The following is a 21,317-nucleotide window of genomic DNA, read 5'->3' on the forward strand; positions in this document are numbered from 1 at the left end:
AGTTTACCCTCACGGTATTTCCCAATAATTCTTCTGTGTGTGGTAACTTCTGTAACAGCCACCCACACACAGCCCAGGCTTGAAGGACAATCACGGCACTACATCCTAGTCTCCTACCTGATACCTCTTGGAACACAGACTCTACATCTCTTAGCAGGAAGTTATTTTTTGGCTGTGGGATGAATGTGCTCAGCAAAGTGATGATCTTTCAATCTAGCCACATCCTCCACCACTGCTTCACTAGGAACTCTTGCCTGTTCCAGCACAACAAGGCATGCTATGATAGACTCCTGAAATTTCACAAATATCATCCTTGACTCTGGAGAACTATCCTTGAACACAACAAAAGCATTAAATGTTGCCAAGTGGACCAGGTGAACTGCTAATTTCTTATACCAAACAAGCCTCACGAGAAGCAGTGTAAGGTTCCAACCTCTGATCTACTCTATCAACACCACCCATGTGCTTATTGTAGTCTAAAATACACACAGGTTTGCGCACTTCAATTACTTGACCCCAAACAGCCACAGGTGAAGTACTCTCATCATGGATGGTAGTTAGCATGTACACATCCCTCCCGTCTGCAAATTTAAGAGCTAGCAGCTCATCATTCCACAAGGCACTGCACTGTCCCTTCTCAAGTTTTTTACAGATAAGCTTTCTTGGATAGCCTTTCCGATTAGAGCTGATTGTGCCACAAGCAACAGTGTCCACTCTGAACAATTCTTTGAATGAGCGAACTCTAGTGTAGAAGTTATCTACATATAAATGGTGACCTTTGTTAAACAGTCATCCACCAAGTTCCCACACAATTTTCTCACTAACTCCAAACGTGTGTGGACAACCAGGGGGTTCAATACTGGAATCCCTACTAGTATAGACCTGGAAATTATAAAAATATCCTGTACTACTTTCAGACAGCAAATACAATTTAATTCCACACCGTGCCCTCTTGCTAGGAATGTACTGCCTACAAACCAAACAACCCTTGAACAGGACCAAAGACTCATCTACAGATATTTCTTTGCCTGGAACATAGATCTCTGAAGTCCGATCTACAAAATGATCAAGGACAGGTCTAATCTTAAAAATACGGTTAGAATCAGGGTGATCTCATGGCAAAGCTAAAGCATTATCTACAACATGCAACATCCGAAGTAGAAGCTCATACTGGTTATTACTCATGATTGCGGGAAATATAACAGTTGCCATCAAGGGACTAGTAGACCAATATGAAGACAGTGATGGCTTCCTTATCAGCCCCATCAAAAAAGTTAAACCCAAGAACTTTTTCAACTCTTCCAGATTTGTGGGAATCCACCGGCTAGCTCTAGAGTGTGTCTTAACACTGGCAGTGTCATCCCTCAAATACTGCTCTGCAGACAAAGTAGTCTGCTCCACAATCTCTTCCACAAATACATTGTCCATAAACAACTCAAAGAAGTTGACAGGCAAAAAGTTTTCCGTATTCACTCTACACCCTGGGAAACCAGTAATGTCAGGAAACTGTGGCTTCTCCATGTTTGGTGCACCCCAGGTGTCAGGTCTTCCAATGGGAAACCTTTCAGCCGCTGGCTGCTGCATCATTGGCACATTAGTGTCCTCCTCTAAAACAGGCACTTCGTCACCACTGAGGGTGGCTTCATCACCAGATGATTTCCCTCTGACAGAATATTCACTTCCAGAATCTTGCACTTGCTCCTCTGCCTCAGATGCAGAGTCAATCTCATAATCAAGGTCAGAAGACGACTCAAAAAGCACACCAACAACCTGCTTAGGAGTCGTCCTACGGCTAGCCATAATCCTTCCTACAAAAAGTAACTGGACAAATGCACTACCAACAACCAGCATTGTGTAAGATAAGTAATAAACAAAGTGCAGCTTTATCACTAAGAGTTATAAACTCAAAAACTATACCGCTCACTTGCCTGAAAAAGCTGGACTCACCAGCAACTACTCTGCACAGTCAAAGCAATCACCAATGATATCCCACTAAAAAGAAAAAAGAAAAGCAAATTAGACATAAGACAACACAAATATCATTGTGCTTAAATCTAGGGACAATTTCACACACAATCCTGCATTTAGTACACCACCTACAAACATGACATTCATGCATGACAACAATACTCCTTTGGAGTAAATGTATTTACTTACCTACAGCATGCAACCATGCAAACTGCTGGACAACCACTGCCAAAATGGCAACAGGCCACAACACAGGAAGCAAAAGCTTTGAACTAGAACAAAAAGGAGAAATAAACAGTTATAATCACAAATGCAAATACTTTGCCAGTTGACAAGCACCCCGCCATCAAACATTGATATATATTTTGCCTGGTGTCGAGTGTTCTCTGTCCCCCTTGGGGGCAGATGGGCCTAAAAACAAAAAATAGGCTGATCTGCCCCCAAGGGGGGCAGAACTGCCCAATAGTGCTTTTTGCCTCTTGGGGGTGACCCTTGCCCAAGGGGTCGCCCCCCAACACAAAAAAACACACACAAAAACAATTCCTGGTTTCTAGTGGCTTCTGCCCCCCTTGAAGGCAGATCGGCCTAACAATATAAGGGCAATCTGCCTCCAACAGGGGCAGAAACAGCTTTTAATATATTGGCCCCCCTCAAGGGGAGCGACACTTGTCCAAGGGGGTCGCTCCCCCACACTATACTTAAAACGCACACACACATACACAAATCCCTGGTGTCTAGTGGGCATTCCTGCTGTTGATCGTGTCACGATTGGGCAGCAGGAATGCTGAAAGAGACATCGAGGGAAAGGAAAACCCTTTCCTTTCCCCCAATGCCTCTGTTTTAGTTATCCCCCCCGCCCGGAGGAAACACTTACCTCCTTTCTCGAAGACGTGCTGGAAGCATACGGCTTCCAGCGCGTCTGGCACCCTCTGAGGATGTCAGATCGTGATTGCCCTGCTGATGTCATTGGTGGGGTGCGGGGGTTAGGGGTGGAAGGGGAAGCGATTCCCCTTCCAACCCTGACCTAGGGGGCGGCCCTCAGAGAGATCGCTATCGTTTCCACCGAGGGCTGGTCCCAGGACATAATGGTTATGTCCATGACGCCTCAGTGCTGTAGCCACGCACATAACCATTATGGGGGTCATTCTTACTTTGGCGGGCGGCGGAGGCCGCCCGCTAAAGTAACCCCGTCAGAACACCGCACCGCGGTCGAAAGACCGCTGCGGTGATTCTGAGATTTGCCCTGGGCTAGCTGGCGGGCGGCCGCCAAAAGGCCGCCCGCCAGCCCAGGGCAAATCAACCTTCCCACAAGGACGCCGGCCCAGAATTGAGCCGGCGTAGTGGGAAGGTGCGACGGGTGCAGTGGCACCCGTCGCGTATTTCAGTGTCTGCATAGCAGACACTGAAATACTTTGCGGGGCCCTCTTACGGGGGCCCCTGCAGTGCCCATGACATTGGCATGGGCACTGCAGGGGCCCCCAGGGGCCCCGCGGCACCCCCTACCGCCATCCTGTTCATGGCGGGTTTCCCGCCATGAACAGGATGGCGGTAGGGGGTGTCTGAATCCCCATGGCGGCGGAGCGCGCTCCGCCGCCATGGAGGATTCAGAAGGGCAGCGGTAAACCGGAGGGTGACCGCCGGTTTACCCTTTCTGACCGCGGCTGAACCGCCGCGGTCAGAATGCCCTTCGGAGCACCGCCAGCCTGTCGGCGGTGCTCCCGTGGCCGGTGACCCTGGCGGTCACCGGCCGCCAGGGTCAGAATGAGGCCCTATGTCCTTGGCAGGGAAGGGGTAAAATATCTTCTCATTATCATTACATTTTTTCATACTTATCCTCAAGGATGCTTCACTGTGGCATGTTTGTTTAAAATCCAAAAAATCCACTATACAACTAGGAAGAAAACTGTAATTGGAAGGTGTCATCTCCACGAAGGCTTATGAAATTAAGACTCGGATGAGTGTACTATGGTTATGCACTCTGTCTTACAGGAATAGCCTAGATGAAGAAAAAAACATGTTCAGTGCTTCAAGTGGAGAGACTGCTGCGGACTGAGGGCCGTATTTATACTCCGTTTGCGCCGAATTTGCGTCGTTTTTTTCGACGCAAATTCGACGCTAAACTAACGCCAACTAACGCCATATTTATACTATGGCGTTAGAGGCGAATAGCGCCAAAGTTCCCGGAATGTGCGTCATTTTTTAGCGTGAACCCCTTCCTTGCGTTAATGATATGCAAGGGAGGCGTTCCCGTCTAAAAAATGACTCCCAGGCCTTTACGTGGTATTTATACTCCCGGGCAAAAGAGACGCCCGGGAGTGGGCGTGGCTAAAAACGCCGCATTTGCGCCGCTTTTTAACGCCTGGGTCAGGCATGGCGTTAAGGGACAAGTGGGCTCAAAATGAGCCCAGAGTGCCCTCCCCTGCCCCCAGGGACCCCCCCTGCCACCCTTGCCCACCCCAGGAGGACACCCAAGGCTGGAGGGACCCACCCCAGGGACATTCAGGTAAGTATTTTTTTATTTTTTTTTAATATTTTTTTTTGGCATAGGGGGGCCTGATTTGTGCCCCCCTACATGCCACTATGCCCAATGACCATGCCCAGGGGACAGAAGTCCCCTGGGCATGGCCATTGGGCAAGGGGGCATGACTCCTATCTTTACAATGATAGGAGTCATGTTGATGGGGGATGGGCGTCGAAAATAAATGGCGCAAGTCGGGTTACGACGATTTTTTCGACGTAACCTGACTTGCCCCATTTTAAGACGCCCATGCGCCATTTTCCCCCTACGCCGGCGCTGCCTGGTGTACGTGGTTTTTCTCGCGCACACCAGGCAGCGCCGGTCTGCTTGCGCCGGCTAACGCCATTCAATAAATACGGCGCCCGCATGGCGCTTCAGAATGGCGTTAGCCGGCGCAAAACTTTTTGACGCTAAACTGCGTTAGCGCAGTTTAGTGTCAAAAAGTATAAATATGGGCCTGAATGTCATAGGTGACTCCAGCAGGAGGAACTACATACTCATTCTAAGTTTTAATGGTGTTTGTAAAAAGCTGCTGAGGGCGATTGAAGGAAGAAAGGTTTCACCTTTTCTAGTGACTGGTAGTTTAAAGGCATGAATATTCAATAATAAACCATAAAACTGCAACATAAGAATCAATTTTGAAATTATATATTTCAACATAGACTAGAGAAATTAACTTAACTGACTGCCTGAACAGCAAGAAAGCGGAGTGTCAAACACTTCCACAGACATTTACAGGACTCTAATGTTCTACCTATGTTATGTGTCATGACATTTTTACACCAGAGGCTGCTGGCTATTGCAGTTTACCCAACAGATGACATTTATCAGTTTTATTTTTTGCTTTTATTATCCTTTCTTGCTGCTGAAAGAAATGCTTTACATGAGCCACATGCCAATACTTCTGAAAATCTAACACCTCATACAATTATGTAATAAGTCCTAGAATTTTGAATTGATGATTACCTGTGTTGGACATTGCTCACGGGAAATCCAAGAAGAATACATAGACCTGCTAGGTAATTACATCATTTATAACTATGTCAACTTTTTTCTTTCTATTATCCATCCTAACCCCCGGTAGTACTGTAGAAGCAATAGTGGTGACATTGCTTTCCAGGTCTCAAGACAAGACAGATTGCACAGAGTTCCTCTGTCCTTAGAGATTACCAGCAGCCTAGATATCAATTCCTCAAAAGGCCAGTAAAATCTGAGGTGATATTTTTGACTTCTGATGACTTTGCATGGTTGACCAATTGTCATAACTTTGAACACTTACTAGTCAGCAAGTTGCTCCTTAGAAGCTAGCGGAAGACTAGAGGTCCAAAATACAGAAAATAAAATAATGCTTTTCGAGCCCTGTCGATTCTTTGGTCCTTTTGCTGCCTCCATGCCCCATGAGACAAAGGGTAGCAATGGAATTTGTCTAGGGCAGCAAAAACTGCTTTGCATGTCTTTCCTTAATTGCCATTAATTCCCAACAGGTGAAGGGACTGCCGACATTGTCCAACTCTTTCCTTGCATGAGGTTTAGATTGGCTTTATTAATAAATAACATAAAAGTACAACACCTCATTCTCTGTTGTAGGCACTGCACAAGGGATTTCTGGTCAACATGTAAAAAAAAAAGCAAACTAAGGAAGTTAATTGAATTTTCCAAAGTTACTACAAATAGGGACCTATTCATAAGCTGCATTTTGTAGTACCTTTTGTAGTATTACAAATGCTCTTCAAAATGCTACTTACAAACCTCCATGTGGAGATTATGCCCCTGCCTCTCGCATCTTTTTTCTGTGTGGAGTTCTCCATCCAGACTGTGGAGTATCCATAAATGTAAGTATCTACTTCAGTAGTAAATGTGGGAGGGACAGGGGAAGTGGTAGAAAATGGGGAATGATTCCAACTGAAAGGGAAGGATTAAGGAGGACTAACCTGTTAAGGGAGTCACAGGAAGGTATTTAGGGAGAGACGTATACCCACCCACAAAAAAGTAAGCCTATTACTATTCACAAACTCTAGAACCAGAAAGAGTCACAAAATGATAGCAAATTATTCCCGCTCAGAGTTGAAGTAAGTCCACAACCACACATGTCCAAACATTAATACTGCAACATCCACCTACAGAAAATAATAGAGATATGGATTTAATATTAAAGCCCATATGAAATTATGAAATAACGTTAAAAATTTGATTATTTAAGATTATTGAAAAAATAAATATATATTATTAATGTTGAAAAAGACACAATTATCAAATATTTGTATTTAATCTTAACATTTTAATAACCTTTTTTAGTATACAGAAAGCAAAGAAACAACAAAATATATTAAATATAATTGTTAATGTTCATTAATTATATCTATATATATATATTATTTTTGAGAATCAATATAGCATATTAAAACTGAAGGTGTTACTTGAGGTGGGAATTTACTTTCTATTTTCAACTTGAGAAAAATAATTGTAATTTAGTATAGTTACATTAATTAAAGAGTAATTTAATGAATTAGTCTATAGTGATGGAGTATTTTTTCTTTAGTTGTACATTTAAAATATATGTATGGAATTAATTTGCAGTAATATATGACATGAAACATTTTACAAACTTTTTCCAAGTTTAATACATGTTTTTACCTTTCTCTATATTTTACCATACTGGAAAAGTTCTCTATATATTACCACCGGGTGGCTCTCCAATCGATGGAGATCTCCATATGGTAAAGTAGTAAGATAAGTTAAAGGTTTACTCTGCTTTGAAAAGTTTATGCACGTATTTGTATGTTAAATATTAATGCAAATTATTCTTGTAATATTTATTTTAAATGTGGAACTAAAGAAAAACAATGCAACAGTACTATTAACTAAATCTTGAAATAAAATATATTTTAAACATACTACATTACATTAAAATTATATCACTCACTTTTAAATTAATAAATACTTTCCCATAAAAATTAAAAACATACTATACATTAATAATGATTAAAAGTGATGTATAATATTAATTCAATATAATTTAATTCTATTTAATACAATTTATTTTGACATTACATTTTAAATGAAAAACAGTGATTACAATGTTTAATTAATTGAAAAATTTGTAGTACTTTTACATTTTTCAACATTATATTGAAAATATGTATGCTTTTACCCATTTAAAAATATTTAATTTAAACTAATATTATTTCCTATGGGGCTTACCTTTAAATCACTGCCTCCTTTATGTCCAATGGGAGGGTCTTGCAGTACTATTGGTTTTTTAGTAGTAACTTACATTAGTAAATTTTACTCTACCCTCTTTTTCAGGGGGTATAAATGGGTGAGTCTACTCTTACTTTTGAGGAAGTTTAAAATAGGACTTTTTGACCAGCCAAATGTGCTAATTATATTAAAAACTGTAAGAGTAAAGTTACATGTGTAAATTATTCACAAGTGTAAGCAGCTGCGTTAATGTCGTCTTTTGGGAATATTTACTGGTTAAATGTTTCAGATGCCTACTGACAAAATTGGTAACCATTACTATTAGACCTTTCTAACCTAGGGCCAGATATGAGAAAAGTGGTGCTATATTGCATGAAGCACCCCTTTTCTTGTGTCCCCTTGCACCCCTACCACCATCATGTGTGTTCCGTCTTTAAAACATGATGCACCATGGCATAGGATAGGGGAAGAGTGTCAGAATTGCTGCCGCTATTGATGTACTGTTCAGGGTTAGCTCACAAATGTTGGAGCTAACCCTGAACAGTACATAGGCACTCATTGAAAACAATGGCATCCCCCCTTATAACGCCTGCACTGAGCAGGCATTAAAAATGTGGAAAAAAGTGACACAAAGAAATCTTGTAGGTTTCTTTGCACCATTTTTTCGGCCCTCCTAATGAGGGAAATCCCCCCCTTGCATACATAATGCCTGGCACAGGCAGAATCTGGCGCAAGGGGTTACAAAGTGGAGCCATGCATGCATGGTGCCACTTTGTAAATCTGGTGTGGCGATTTTGGCCTCGTTAGGCCATACTAGCGTAAAATAATGACTTTCATGTGGTGCAATGAGGCGCTAGGGGCTCTTAAATATGCCCCTTTGGGTCTTTCCCAAACCTTTTTGCCTACTTGCCTTCCATTGTTTGTAGAATTTTGCTTCTGTTGACTGTTAGCCAGTGCTTAAGTGCTTGTGCTCACTCCATGGGTCTTGTATATGCTCTCCCAACTAAGAATAGATTTAGTAGCCTGGCATCTACAGATGGTGTTGATTGACTGAATACTTGCCTGGTCTTGGGATCCTTGGGTACCTGCACTGTTGTATTAAGTTCCCCTAAGTATGCTGTTTGTACGCTGCATGACATTTATCAGTCAAAGAGTTCGCAATTGACTTCCCCTTGTAATAGTGGAGTTTTCAAATCTCCAGATCGTCCTCATGCCTTTGATGATCATGATCAGTGTGGGAGGGCCAAGAACGTTTTTTGGAATATAGCAGGTTAAAAAAGTAAATTGCTGTCTGGTAAATGGACCGAGTTCATTATAGGATTCCACTTACTGTGTTTTCAAGAGACCTGGCTAGTGGAACCTATAAATTTAAACAGCAATAAAACATACCACACTCCTGCTATTCCATCTACTTTCGGGAGTACTTATATGTCAATTTGAATGCCTTCCATCAACGTGTGCCTGGTGGTGTCAAAGGAGTGTTTTCAAATTATTACCATTAGATTATCGAGCAATTTCTTTTTAGAGGTGGTGAATTTTTATAATAACATTACTTGTGTGTATACTTTCATGAAAGACCACAGTTCTAATGGTATTTGTGTTCAGTGTAGCCAGACACACTATGGGACTTATGAGTTTGGCAGTCTCAGGACCCCATGTTGGCATTCGTACCGTCAACAGGCTGGTGGAGAAGACCGCCAAATTATTACCATGGCGGTATTCACAACAGAATACAGCTAAACCATCACAGGCACCGGTCAAGCCACCACGGTCAAGTTTAGCCACCCATAGGCCGGCAGAAACCATGTTTCCATCTGACATATTACAAGGCTACACACCGCCAAGGTTTCTGCTACGGTTGCACCACCACAGAAACCCTGTCGGAAACCAACAGTATAAAAGGAGACACTCATCTTCAGGAAGCCGTACTCATCCGGAGCCGCCATGGAACTGGAGCTACACGTCTTCCAGCTGCTCAAGCTCACCCAATGACTCCAGAACCAGCTACGACGATGACAACATCAACGGTGAGTATACACACTTACCTATCATTGTTGCAAAATGCCAAAGTACCTATGCACACACAACATGCAAATCAGAAACAGTTGGCGAAGGCGACACACACGTAATCTCACATTGACACACACACAGCCACATTGTGAGAAACTGGGGCTGATTGCAGAGGCCCCATAACTTTTTGCCCCCATTTTCCACTTTATGCTGGTGTTTTCCTGACTTTAAAGGTGCCCTGGGTACTGCTAACCAGTCCCAGGGCCTGTGCTCTGTGTAAAATGGATATGCAAATTAGGCTAATTATAATTGGCTAAGTAAACCTACCTATAAGTCCCTAGTATATGGTAGGGCATGTAGGTTTAGGGACCACAGCATAGGTGGTGCACACCTAGGTGCATTGCTGAGGTGCCCAGTGTCATTTTAAAAGCAAGCCTGCCTTGCTGGCTGCTTTTAAATTAAAGTTATATGCAAATTCGACTTTGGAATTAAAGGTACTTCCAAAGTCTTAAACTACCTTATTTTTACATATAAGTCACCCCTAAGGTGTGCCCTATGTGCCCCTAGGGCTGGGTGCCATGTAACTATAAGCAGGGACTTTATAAAAATAGATTTATATCCCTGGTGAGGTAAAAACAGCCAAATTCGTTTTTCCCTCATTGAAGTAAATGGCCTTCATAGGCTAGAATGGGCAGACTTTATTTAAAATTTTAAAGTCTCCTTAAATGTTACATACCAAGAATTTGGTATCAAATTGATTGTTATAATAAATCCCACAACTTCCAGTTGTTGGATTTAATATAACTAGTGCAGGTAAAAAGTTTAGACTTTACCTAAAAAGTTGCCAATTTCAGCTCTGCATTGTTTTTGCTGCTGTGCTCTGATTGGCCAGCCTGCAGCAGCTTCTGCCAGGCTACTTTAATGAGGTGTGAAGTGGCCTGGCTTCACACAAAGGAATGTGCTTGGGGGAGAGAATCTCCCCTCAGCAGATGGTGAGGCAGGAAGGGGGAGGGCTGCCAAACTGGTCTTCAAAGGCAGAGAAGGACATCTGGAGCACCCAGCAACACCCCCACATCCTGCAACCCCAGACAGCTAGGTGCCCCCTTGATTAGATTAGGAGAGGGCAGGAGAGGGGTGTGTTTATGATTTTTAGCCACACCAGTGGGTGGGCTCAGCCAGATCTCTCCTCCAAAAATCAGATTCATCCATTTTGGATTTTTAGAGACTGTTGCCTTCTGGGATGGATTTTTGCCACACTTCCCAGGAAGTGGTCATCACAGGGGGACAACCCTGTCCCTGATTGGAGGACCAGGGCCCCCCTGCTTTTCACCCAGGAGCAAGGATAAAACTGGCAGACCTGCACCCACGCCTCAGATCCCCTCCAGAATTCAACAAGAAAGGAACTAAAGAAGAAGAAGGACTGCCCTGCTGGACCCCTGGCCTGCACCTGGACCCTGCACTCAGAAGGACTGCACCAGCTGCACACTTGGGCTTCACCACAAGAAGGACTTTGCCTGGCTTCAACTGGTTCAAGGAGGGACTCCCTGTTTGCTACAGGTGAAAAATTGCTAAACCAGAGTCCCCTGCACCAACTCCTGAAGAAAGCGACCAGCTGACCACTGTCCAGTGGCCAAAAAGGAGTTTGCGCCAGGTGCATTCTGGGAGTTGAAGTCCGCACCCCCCAAGGACCATCACAGAACTTCTGGACCCTTGGGGTGAGCTGTGGACCCCAAAAGAACCTTAAAAGAACATCTGGGTGAAGCCCCAGAAGTTTGGAAAAGATTTGAGAATTTTTGGAAAAAAGCTCCAGAGAGGGACCGACCCGCCGCGGAAATTCTAGCCGGCTTGCCTCAACCGCGACCCGGCCTGACTTCGTGGTTCGTCCCGGTAAAGAAAAACATCCAAAAAAGAGACTAAGTCCGAAGGTAAAAAGTTGACCGGGACCTCCCAGCCATCGTATCCGAGAAGGGCTCCATGGACGTCGGATCAAGATCCAGGTTTACCCCGGTCGAAGGATTTTCATCTCGAAAAAACGACTAAGTCCGAAGGTAAAAGTCTCCACCGAGGAAACCCACATCGCGTATCCGGACAAGGGCTCCAGGAGGTCGGATTCGACTGGCAGGTTCGTCCCGCTGAAGAAAAATCTTCAAAATAAAGACTAAGTCAGAAGGTAACTTTTTAACCGAGGCCTCCCGCGACCTGTAGCCGAGCAGGGCTCCATCGCGGTCGGCCTGAAAGTTTGACTTTGCCCCGGTCGAGGTGCAACCAGATGACCCGATTGGCGCTTTTTGTTTCTAAGCGCTAGAAAAGTAATAATTATTAAAAAATTCATATCTCCGGTTCCCTTTATCCGATTTTATTCGTTTTGGTGTCATTTTAAAGATAAAAATATAAACTATTTTTATAAATTGGTTTTGGATTTTTAAACTGTTTCCTGTGTTTTATTTAATTACTGTTTTGTGATATTTGAATGCTTTACACTTTGTCTCCTAAGTTAAGCCTTGACGCTCGTTGCCAAGCTACCAAGGGTTGAGCTGGGATTAATTTACTGAGACCTAACTGTACCTATGTGGAGGTTAGTGGCTTGTTGCTAGGTGTAGGTACCTACCTGCCCTACCAATAACCCATTTTCCAACATAATTGGAAGCAGCGACGGGATCCTGTACTTGTGTTCAATATCACGTTACAGTTTTAGGTAAAACAAATTAAAAATCCTTTAAATTGTCCTAGTGCAAAAATTGTTTTTAATTTTTAATTTGGATTAATTTCAATTATTGAATTTTTGTAATTTTTCTAAATTCTTGTTTCCAATTTTTGCAAAAAGTTTTTGTTGACACAAAACTAGGGAACCATGGAGCTTGATCTGGCTAGCCTACCTACACTGACAGTAGTCCAGCTTAGGGGGTTGTGTATTGAGAGAGGGTTGCCTGCAACCACTGATCTCAGGAAGCAAATCCTGATTAAATCCCTGACAGCATGGGCTGAGACCCAAGAGGTAGAGACAGAGGAAGCTCCAGAGGAGGAAGAAAAAGAGGAAGATTCTAACTCTAACCACTCAGGGGAGGGAAGGCATCCGAGCCTAAGTGAGGAAGAGGAAGAACGGTCCTCAGTAAACAGTCACTAGGGGCAGACCCAAAGCTAGTGGTGGGAAAGGGGTCCTTTCAGGAGGAGAGAACCCATCCATCAGAGAAAGAGAGCTGGAGGCCCAGCTAGCATACATAGCTTTGGAAGCAGAGAAGCTGGCCCTAGAAAAGAAAAAGTGGGCATACAAAGAGAAAAGAGATGGAAGCAGCGATAAAGAAGCTGAGGTGTCCATGGGTGGGGGAGTTTGCCCCAGATTACCCAAAGGGGTGGTTCCTGCCTATGTAGAGGGGGATGACATAGATAAGTGGCTGGAGGCCTTTGAGAGGGCACTCCAAATGAGAAGGGTTAGGCCTCAATACTGGGGTTCCCTTTTGTGGGAGTTGGTCCCCAACTCAGGGAGGGATAGGCTTCTGACCTTAAGGAGGGAGGAGGCAGATTCATACCCTAGTATGAAGAGGTGCTTAGCCAAGAAGTTTGGTCTGACCCCAGAGCAATATAGAATGAAGTTCAGGGACACCCAGAAGGTCAGTACCCAGTCCTGGGTTGACTTTGTAGACATTTCACTAAAGGCACTAGAGGGCTGGATTATTGGCAACAAAGTAAATACTTATGAGGGGTTATACAATTTGATCATGAGAGAACACATCTTGACCAATTGTATCCAAGAAAGGTTACGCCAGCATCTAGTGGACTCTAAGCAGACCAACCCTAGAGAGCTAGGGGAGGCAGCTGATGAGTGGTTGAGAACCAGGGTGGTTGTCAAGTCCCAGGGGGGAGACTCCAAGAAGGGGGGGACAGGTCCCCAAAAACCTAAGGAGGGAGGTGGTAAGCCCACCACAGAGACTCCCTCTGTTCCCCAGAACCCTAAGAAGGAGGAGAGTAAATCCCACTCCCACTCTGACATGCAGAGACAGGGAGACCCAGGGTTAAAAAAGCTCTTGGACAGTAGGGCTTGCTTTGACTGTCAGCAGACAGGTCACTTCAGAGGAGATGCAGCCTGTCCAAAGAAGGTGGTTAGCACTGGGCTGTCCAGTGTAGCCATAGAGGAGGATTCCTCAGATGATGAAGTCCTCCTAGCATTGTGCTGGGAGACAGGACCAGATGGTAAGCTGGTGATCCCTGAGGGTGGGAGTAGGCACTTCCACCACATTCTAGTGAATGGGATCCCTACCACTGGCCTGAGAGACACCTGTGCCAGTCACACTATAGTGAGTGACCGGTTAGTGACCCCAGACATGTATGTCCCAGGAAAGACAAAGAAAGTCAGGATAGCCACAGGGGAGGTCACCTCCAAACCTGTAGCCATAGTGCCCCTAGAGAGGGAGGGTATCCTTGACTGGATTAGGGTGGTAGTCAGTGCTGACCTTCCCCTAGATTGTATCCTGGGCAATGACCTCCCAGAGGTGAGTCTGGTCACAGATGGGGTGGTCGCCCAGGGCGTCCCCCCAACCCAAAGTCCTGGGGAGTCAGTCCCTACAGTTAGGAGACAGGGGTCCCCAAGAAAAGGAAAGAAGAAAAGGAAGGGTAGGCCACTCTTAAAGAGAGTTCCAGGGAGCCAAAGGCCTTCTGCCCCAGTAGGGGGGGAGCCCAGAGTTGGCACTGGTGAGGCCTCACCTGACCCCAAGGAAGTCCTGAGTAGTCAGGCAGCTGTCCAGATGCAAGGTGTTGCCCCTGCACTGACAGAAGGGAGAGTGGAAGGAGGGTGTCTGCCACAGGAGGTGGTAGCCCCCCACTCTAGACAGCAAGAGGGGTGCCAGGACCCCAAAGTTGCCCCTAAAGCAGCTCAGCCACCTGTCAGTGGAGAGCTTAGGGTGTGGTTCTGGGTACTGACAGCTGTCAGTAGCCTCTGCTGGGTGCTAGCCTTCCTGGCAGCACTGTACTTGGCCTGGGAGGCAGACCCCAGGGCCAATAGCAAAGTAGGCCCCCTGACCCTATTGGTCATGGTGGGGTTGCTCAAGTGTTGGGTGACTTCTTTGGGTAAGCTAGGTGTTGCCCTAGCAAAGTTAGGAGTAGGGGAGGTGGGCACCTCACTACCCAAGTTGGCAGAGAGAGAGGAGGAAGACCCCCCTAGAGGGAAGTTTCAGTTTGAAATGGGTCCTTTCATTGTTGGGGTGGGTTCACTACCCAGAGGGAGAGACCCTGACAGGAGGATGTAAGGCAGAGTAGGCCCTGCAAAGGGACAGCCAGGTTTCTTCACTGTCTTCCTCGCCTAACAAGCCAGGAAGACTCTCCCAGGGTTGGGCTGAGTCTCCTGGGCGTGTGGGCTGGGGGGGGGGGTTGTGTGAGAAACTGGGGCTGATTGCAGAGGCCCCATAACATTTTGCCCCCATTTTCCACTTTATGCTGGTGTTTTCCTGACTTTAAAGGTGCCCTGGGTACTGCTAACCAGTCCCAGGGCCTGTGCTCTGTGTAAAATGGATATGCAAATTAGGCTAATTATAATTGGCTAAGTAAACCTACCTATAAGTCCCTAGTATATGGTAGGGCATGTAGGTTTAGGGACCACAGCATAGGTGGTGCACACCTAGGTGCATTGCTGAGGTGCCCAGTGTCATTTTAAAAGCAAGCCTGCCTTGCTGGCTGCTTTTAAATTAAAGTTATATGCAAATTCGACTTTGGAATTAAAGGTACTTCCAAAGTCTTAAACTACCTTATTTTTACATATAAGTCACCCCTAAGGTGTGCCCTATGTGCCCCTAGGGCTGGGTGCCATGTAACTATAAGCAGGGACTTTATAAAAATAGATTTATAAGCCCTGGTGAGGTAAAAACAGCCAAATTCGTTTTTCCCTCATTGAAGTAAATGGCCTTCATAGGCTAGAATGGGCAGACTTTATTTAAAATTTTAAAGTCTCCTTAAATGTTACATACCAAGAATTTGGTATCAAATTGATTGTTATAATAAATCCCACAACTTCCAGTTGTTGGATTTAATATAACTAGTGCAGGTAAAAAGTTTAGACTTTACCTAAAAAGTTGCCAATTTCAGCTCTGCATTGTTTTTGCTGCTGTGCTCTGATTGGCCAGCCTGCAGCAGCTTCTGCCAGGCTACTTTAATGAGGTGTGAAGTGGCCTGGCTTCACACAAAGGAATGTGCGTGGGGGAGAGAATCTCCCCTCAGCAGATGGTGAGGCAGGAAGGGGGAGGGCTGCCAAACTGGTCTTCAAAGGCAGAGAAGGACATCTGGAGCACCCAGCAACACCCCCACATCCTGCAACCCCAGACAGCTAGGTGCCCCCTTGATTAGATTAGGAGAGGGCAGGAGAGGGGTGTGTTTATGATTTTTAGCCACACCAGTGGGTGGGCTCAGCCAGATCTCTCCTCCAAAAATCAGATTCATCCATTTTGGATTTTTAGAGACTGTTGCCTTCTGGGATGGATTTTTGCCACACTTCCCAGGAAGTGGTCATCACAGGGGGACAACCCTGTCCCTGATTGGAGGACCAGGGCCCCCCTGCTTTTCACCCAGGAGCAAGGATAAAACTGGCAGACCTGCACCCACGCCTCAGATCCCCTCCAGAATTCAACAAGAAAGGAACTAAAGAAGAAGAAGGACTGCCCTGCTGGACCCCTGGCCTGCACCTGGACCCTGCACTCAGAAGGACTGCACCAGCTGCACACTTGGGCTTCACCACAAGAAGGACTTTGCCTGGCTTCAACTGGTTCAAGGAGGGACTCCCTGTTTGCTACAGGTGAAAAATTGCTAAACCAGAGTCCCCTGCACCAACTCCTGAAGAAAGCGACCAGCTGACCACTGTCCAGTGGCCAAAAAGGAGTTTGCGCCAGGTGCATTCTGGGAGTTGAAGTCCGCACCCCCCAAGGACCATCACAGAACTTCTGGACCCTTGGGGTGAGCTGTGGACCCCAAAAGAACCTTAAAAGAACATCTGGGTGAAGCCCCAGAAGTTTGGAAAAGATTTGAGAATTTTTGGAAAAAAGCTCCAGAGAGGGACCGACCCGCCGCGGAAATTCTAGCCGGCTTGCCTCAACCGCGACCCGGCCTGACTTCGTGGTTCGTCCCGGTAAAGAAAAACATCCAAAAAAGAGACTAAGTCCGAAGGTAAAAAGTTGACCGGGACCTCCCAGCCATCGTATCCGAGAAGGGCTCCATGGACGTCGGATCAAGATCCAGGTTTACCCCGGTCGAAGGATTTTCATCTCGAAAAAACGACTAAGTCCGAAGGTAAAAGTCTCCACCGAGGAAACCCACATCGCGTATCCGGACAAGGGCTCCAGGAGGTCGGATTCGACTGGCAGGTTCGTCCCGCTGAAGAAAAATCTTCAAAATAAAGACTAAGTCAGAAGGTAACTTTTTAACCGAGGCCTCCCGCGACCTGTAGCCGAGCAGGGCTCCATCGCGGTCGGCCTGAAAGTTTGACTTTGCCCCGGTCGAGGTGCAACCAGATGACCCGATTGGCGCTTTTTGTTTCTAAGCGCTAGAAAAGTAATAATTATTTAAAAATTCATATCTCCGGTTCCCTTTATCCGATTTTATTCGTTTTGGTGTCATTTTAAAGATAAAAATATAAACTATTTTTATAAATTGGTTTTGGATTTTTAAACTGTTTCCTGTGTTTTATTTAATTACTGTTTTGTGATATTTGAATGCTTTACACTTTGTCTCCTAAGTTAAGCCTCTTTGTCTCCTAAGTTAAGCCTTGACGCTCGTTGCCAAGCTACCAAGGGTTGAGCTGGGATTAATTTACTGAGACCTAACTGTACCTATGTGGAGGTTAGTGGCTTGTTGCTAGGTGTAGGTACCTACCTGCCCTACCAATAACCCATTTTCCAACACACATGCACTCACGCACAGACAAAGAACACACACTACGGCCATCACACACGGCTGGAACACCCACCAGCCCCCAGATACACAGTACTGGTAAGACACACACAACAACACCACCAAACAACCTAACTACACCACAACCGCAACACCACAAAAGCACCGTAAAGCACCCAAAATACACACCTCCACTTGGCAAATTAAACGTACAATACAACGTAACAGCATCAGAAGATGAACACACACTCACGCACACAGTACAACCACACAAAGGCACACAACACTGCAAATAACACATGTCAACACTAAAACCACACAATGCAAACACAATTAGATGTCCCCAACATACATGTGCCCATCATGCAATGCAGACCCATCACTGTGGGACAAAAGCAAAGCACACAATCACACATGCTGCCTTGACACAACTGGTAGCACAACCACCACTCACACAAAATGTACTTACACACAAACAAAACCTGCCAAGAACAAAACATCCCTAAGAAAATAAAGGCAGGACAAAGATGTAACCTTCGAACCAACAACTGGTTGGCCCAGATATATATACATTTGTAAATATAAATACATATATAAATATGTACAAACATAAAGGCCATAGGCCAGTCGAAACAGATATGTGCAACGTGCTCATATGGTACTGGTAAGTTCCCCAACTTGACTCCTGACTGCCATGTAACCTCCACAGGTAGGGGCATCAAGGGAACAGGCAGGCACCTCAGGAATTGGGGGGTGCCGGAGGGAAGACTTTGGGCTGAGGGTTGGGAGGGGAACCATTGGGCTTGGGTTTGAAAGAGGGGGTCTTGGGTGAGGGCTTGGAACTCTTCAACTTTTTGGTGGGGACTGTCATGGGTACTTGCAGGGGGCCAGGAGAGGTCTTGGAGGTGGAAGGGCTGGACTTGGGGAGGGACGGAGAGCATTTAGGGGTCATATGGGGTAGAAGAATAGTAAGGAAAAGGTTCAACTCTGAGAGGAAAAAATTCTTAGATACACAGTGATGGTCAAGGCAAAAGGGTTTAGGTGTTGAGGGAGAGGGAGTAGTTGTCTGAGGTGGTTTTGTGGAAGTCGTGGGTGCATCTGTGTGCAAGGTATGCCTGTGGGTGCTGGGTGTCTGTTGGGTGGGGGAATGTGGGTGTTTATGTGTTTTGGGAGGGGGGAGGAGGTGCTGGGAGACGCCATAGTAGATGGGTGACTGTCTGTTGGGGTGGTGACTGCCGGCATGGTGGATGTGCTGCATGTAGGTGTGTCTGTGGTTGTGGTGACTGCAGATGTGGTGACTGGGATGGGTGTCTGAGGGTCTGCCATTGTGCTGATTGTGGGTAGGATAGGTGGGATAGGTGATGTAGCTATATCGGTGAATGTTGGTGTGGTGACTGCAGGTATATCAGGTGTTGTGCATGTGATGGTAGTGGTGGTGGGGTCAGTGAAGGTGGTGACTGTTGGTGTGTCTGCAGGTGGGTGTTGTTTGTGTGCATGCCAGTAGTGTGTCTTGTGGTGCCTGTGCTTGTCAGCACTACCCTTGGATGTTGTGGTGGGTGCACGCTTGTCTGTTTGTGTGCTTTGACTGGGTCGAGAAAGAGGGGTTAGTGATTGGGAGGATGAAGGTGGAGGGGGGAGAGAAGACAAAGGGTGACTGGATGGCATCAGTGTGGAGGGCACAACCTGAAAGGATCTCTGTAGGCCAGCCAGTGCACCATGAATGCCATCCAGGAGCGCATTACTCTGCTGAACTTGAGTTGCCAGTCCCTGGATGGCATTCACAATGGTTGCAGAGATAGACCTCAGGAGGTCAATAGCCCCCTCACTGAGGGCAGCAGGGCTGACTGGGGCAGGGGCAGAGGTGCATGTGGCGAAGGAGACACCCATCCTCTTGGGTGAATGGGCACGGATAACTGGGTGGGGAGCTACAAGGAGGGCGGTGATAGTAAGAGGGGTGGCAGACAAAGATGGTGCTGTGGTGGTCCCAGAAGGGTCTGCCACTGCCAGGGAATGTCCACTGGAGAACGATTCCAAAGATGATGAAGTGGAAGATCATGTCCCCCTGTGGCACTCCCCTTGCCCTTCGGGCCGCTGGGTCCCTCACTGTCGATGGTCTCAGCACTCCAGGTCCCGTGGCCGGCAGCATCCCCAGTTGCCTGTGTTCCATCTCCTTCACCTGCCAATGCTGATGCACTCAAGCAGAGAGAGAGAGAGAGAGAGAGGGAGAGAGAGTCAGCACATTCTTCACATACACACATTACAACATGCACAACTGTAGGTATACATCTCCTGGCTAGGGAATCTAACGTAGAATACCACATATCATACATCATGTCCCAACAGGTTACTTCTATGTACCCATTCATTTCATATCTGTCACTGACATCATATTCCATGTAAGATAGCACTACTGGAGCTTTCTATCAATTCACCTGTAAACATATGTCCGTATGCTCATCATGCTGTTGCTAAAGCTGATATTCCGCCCTAATCATTTCGATATCTACCCATACTCCTATCAGCTTTACGAACAGAAGTTAACTGATAACGTCATATCATGCATGTTTCGATTCAACACCTGACCAGTCCATGTCCATCAGTAATATTCCATGCAGGTAAAGACAACTCAATTCACAAACGACACAGCATCTGCCATTTCAATCACATCCGTAGTTTAACCCCCTGTACATATATACCACAATGGACACAATCCCTGATGAAGCCACAACATGTGGCAGTCCGATACAGGTGCCATCTGATTCTTAGATTTCATGTCTGGAGAACAGCTCTGTCATTACATGTACCAAATCCTACAGGAATAGCTTCAGTCACAGAACACAGATACTCAATATCACACCACACATGCATGTACAATAACAGTGGCCTTCCAAGAACACATGAGACATCAACTGACAATCATAGAGAGCAGTGTAACAACAGATAAAAAAAGGACAGCCAACTAATTCATAATAGGGCACATGATCGACATGCAGATACAGAGTCACAACATGACAACATTATTAAACCAGCATCACTCACACCAACCCTGACATGTGATTACCTGCACAGACAACACACATATCCCACTGAAAAGACATGTACACATGATGTACACATGGACCTATACAACTCCCATTGCACTTACAACATATCCCACAACAACAACACCTGTATGACAAACAGTAGTACAGCCAAACCATTACATCTCAAAGTATGAAGTGACCCAAAAACCAATGGCTATCCAACCTGTCCACATCAGCTAGGCTAAGGGAAGAAATGATTGTCCCACTCAACAAGATCTGCCCCAAGTAACCATAGTGACATGACATAGGCAACTAATACCATTTGTTGCACCAGTATTGGTAGGCGATTGGCACATATTGTATGGACATTGCACATTGTTGAAGGGTCAGACAGCCTAATCTCTTACCTCCTCTAAAACAAAGGCATTGGGATCATACTGAATCGTCTACATTTCAATGACATGGAAATGCTTGATAAGGCTAAGTAGACAATATCAGACACCCATAGTTGGATGTTCTTCTGTTACAACCTACACATTCCTCATAGTATGCATATGAAGGGACAATGGGGAAACTTCAACAAACCCATATGTACAGTCCAATACTGTCCGAATCTGTTGACTGATTGAGGTGCTAGACTCACATGGATTCTACATCGGTACCAGAATAAAAGGTAATTAGGCCCTGTACCAAATTTGTCAGGCAATCTGTAGCAAATACAGCTGATCTAC

Source organism: Pleurodeles waltl, chromosome 6, assembly GCF_031143425.1.
Source record: "Pleurodeles waltl isolate 20211129_DDA chromosome 6, aPleWal1.hap1.20221129, whole genome shotgun sequence".
Classification (NCBI taxonomy): Eukaryota; Metazoa; Chordata; class Amphibia; order Caudata; family Salamandridae; genus Pleurodeles; species Pleurodeles waltl.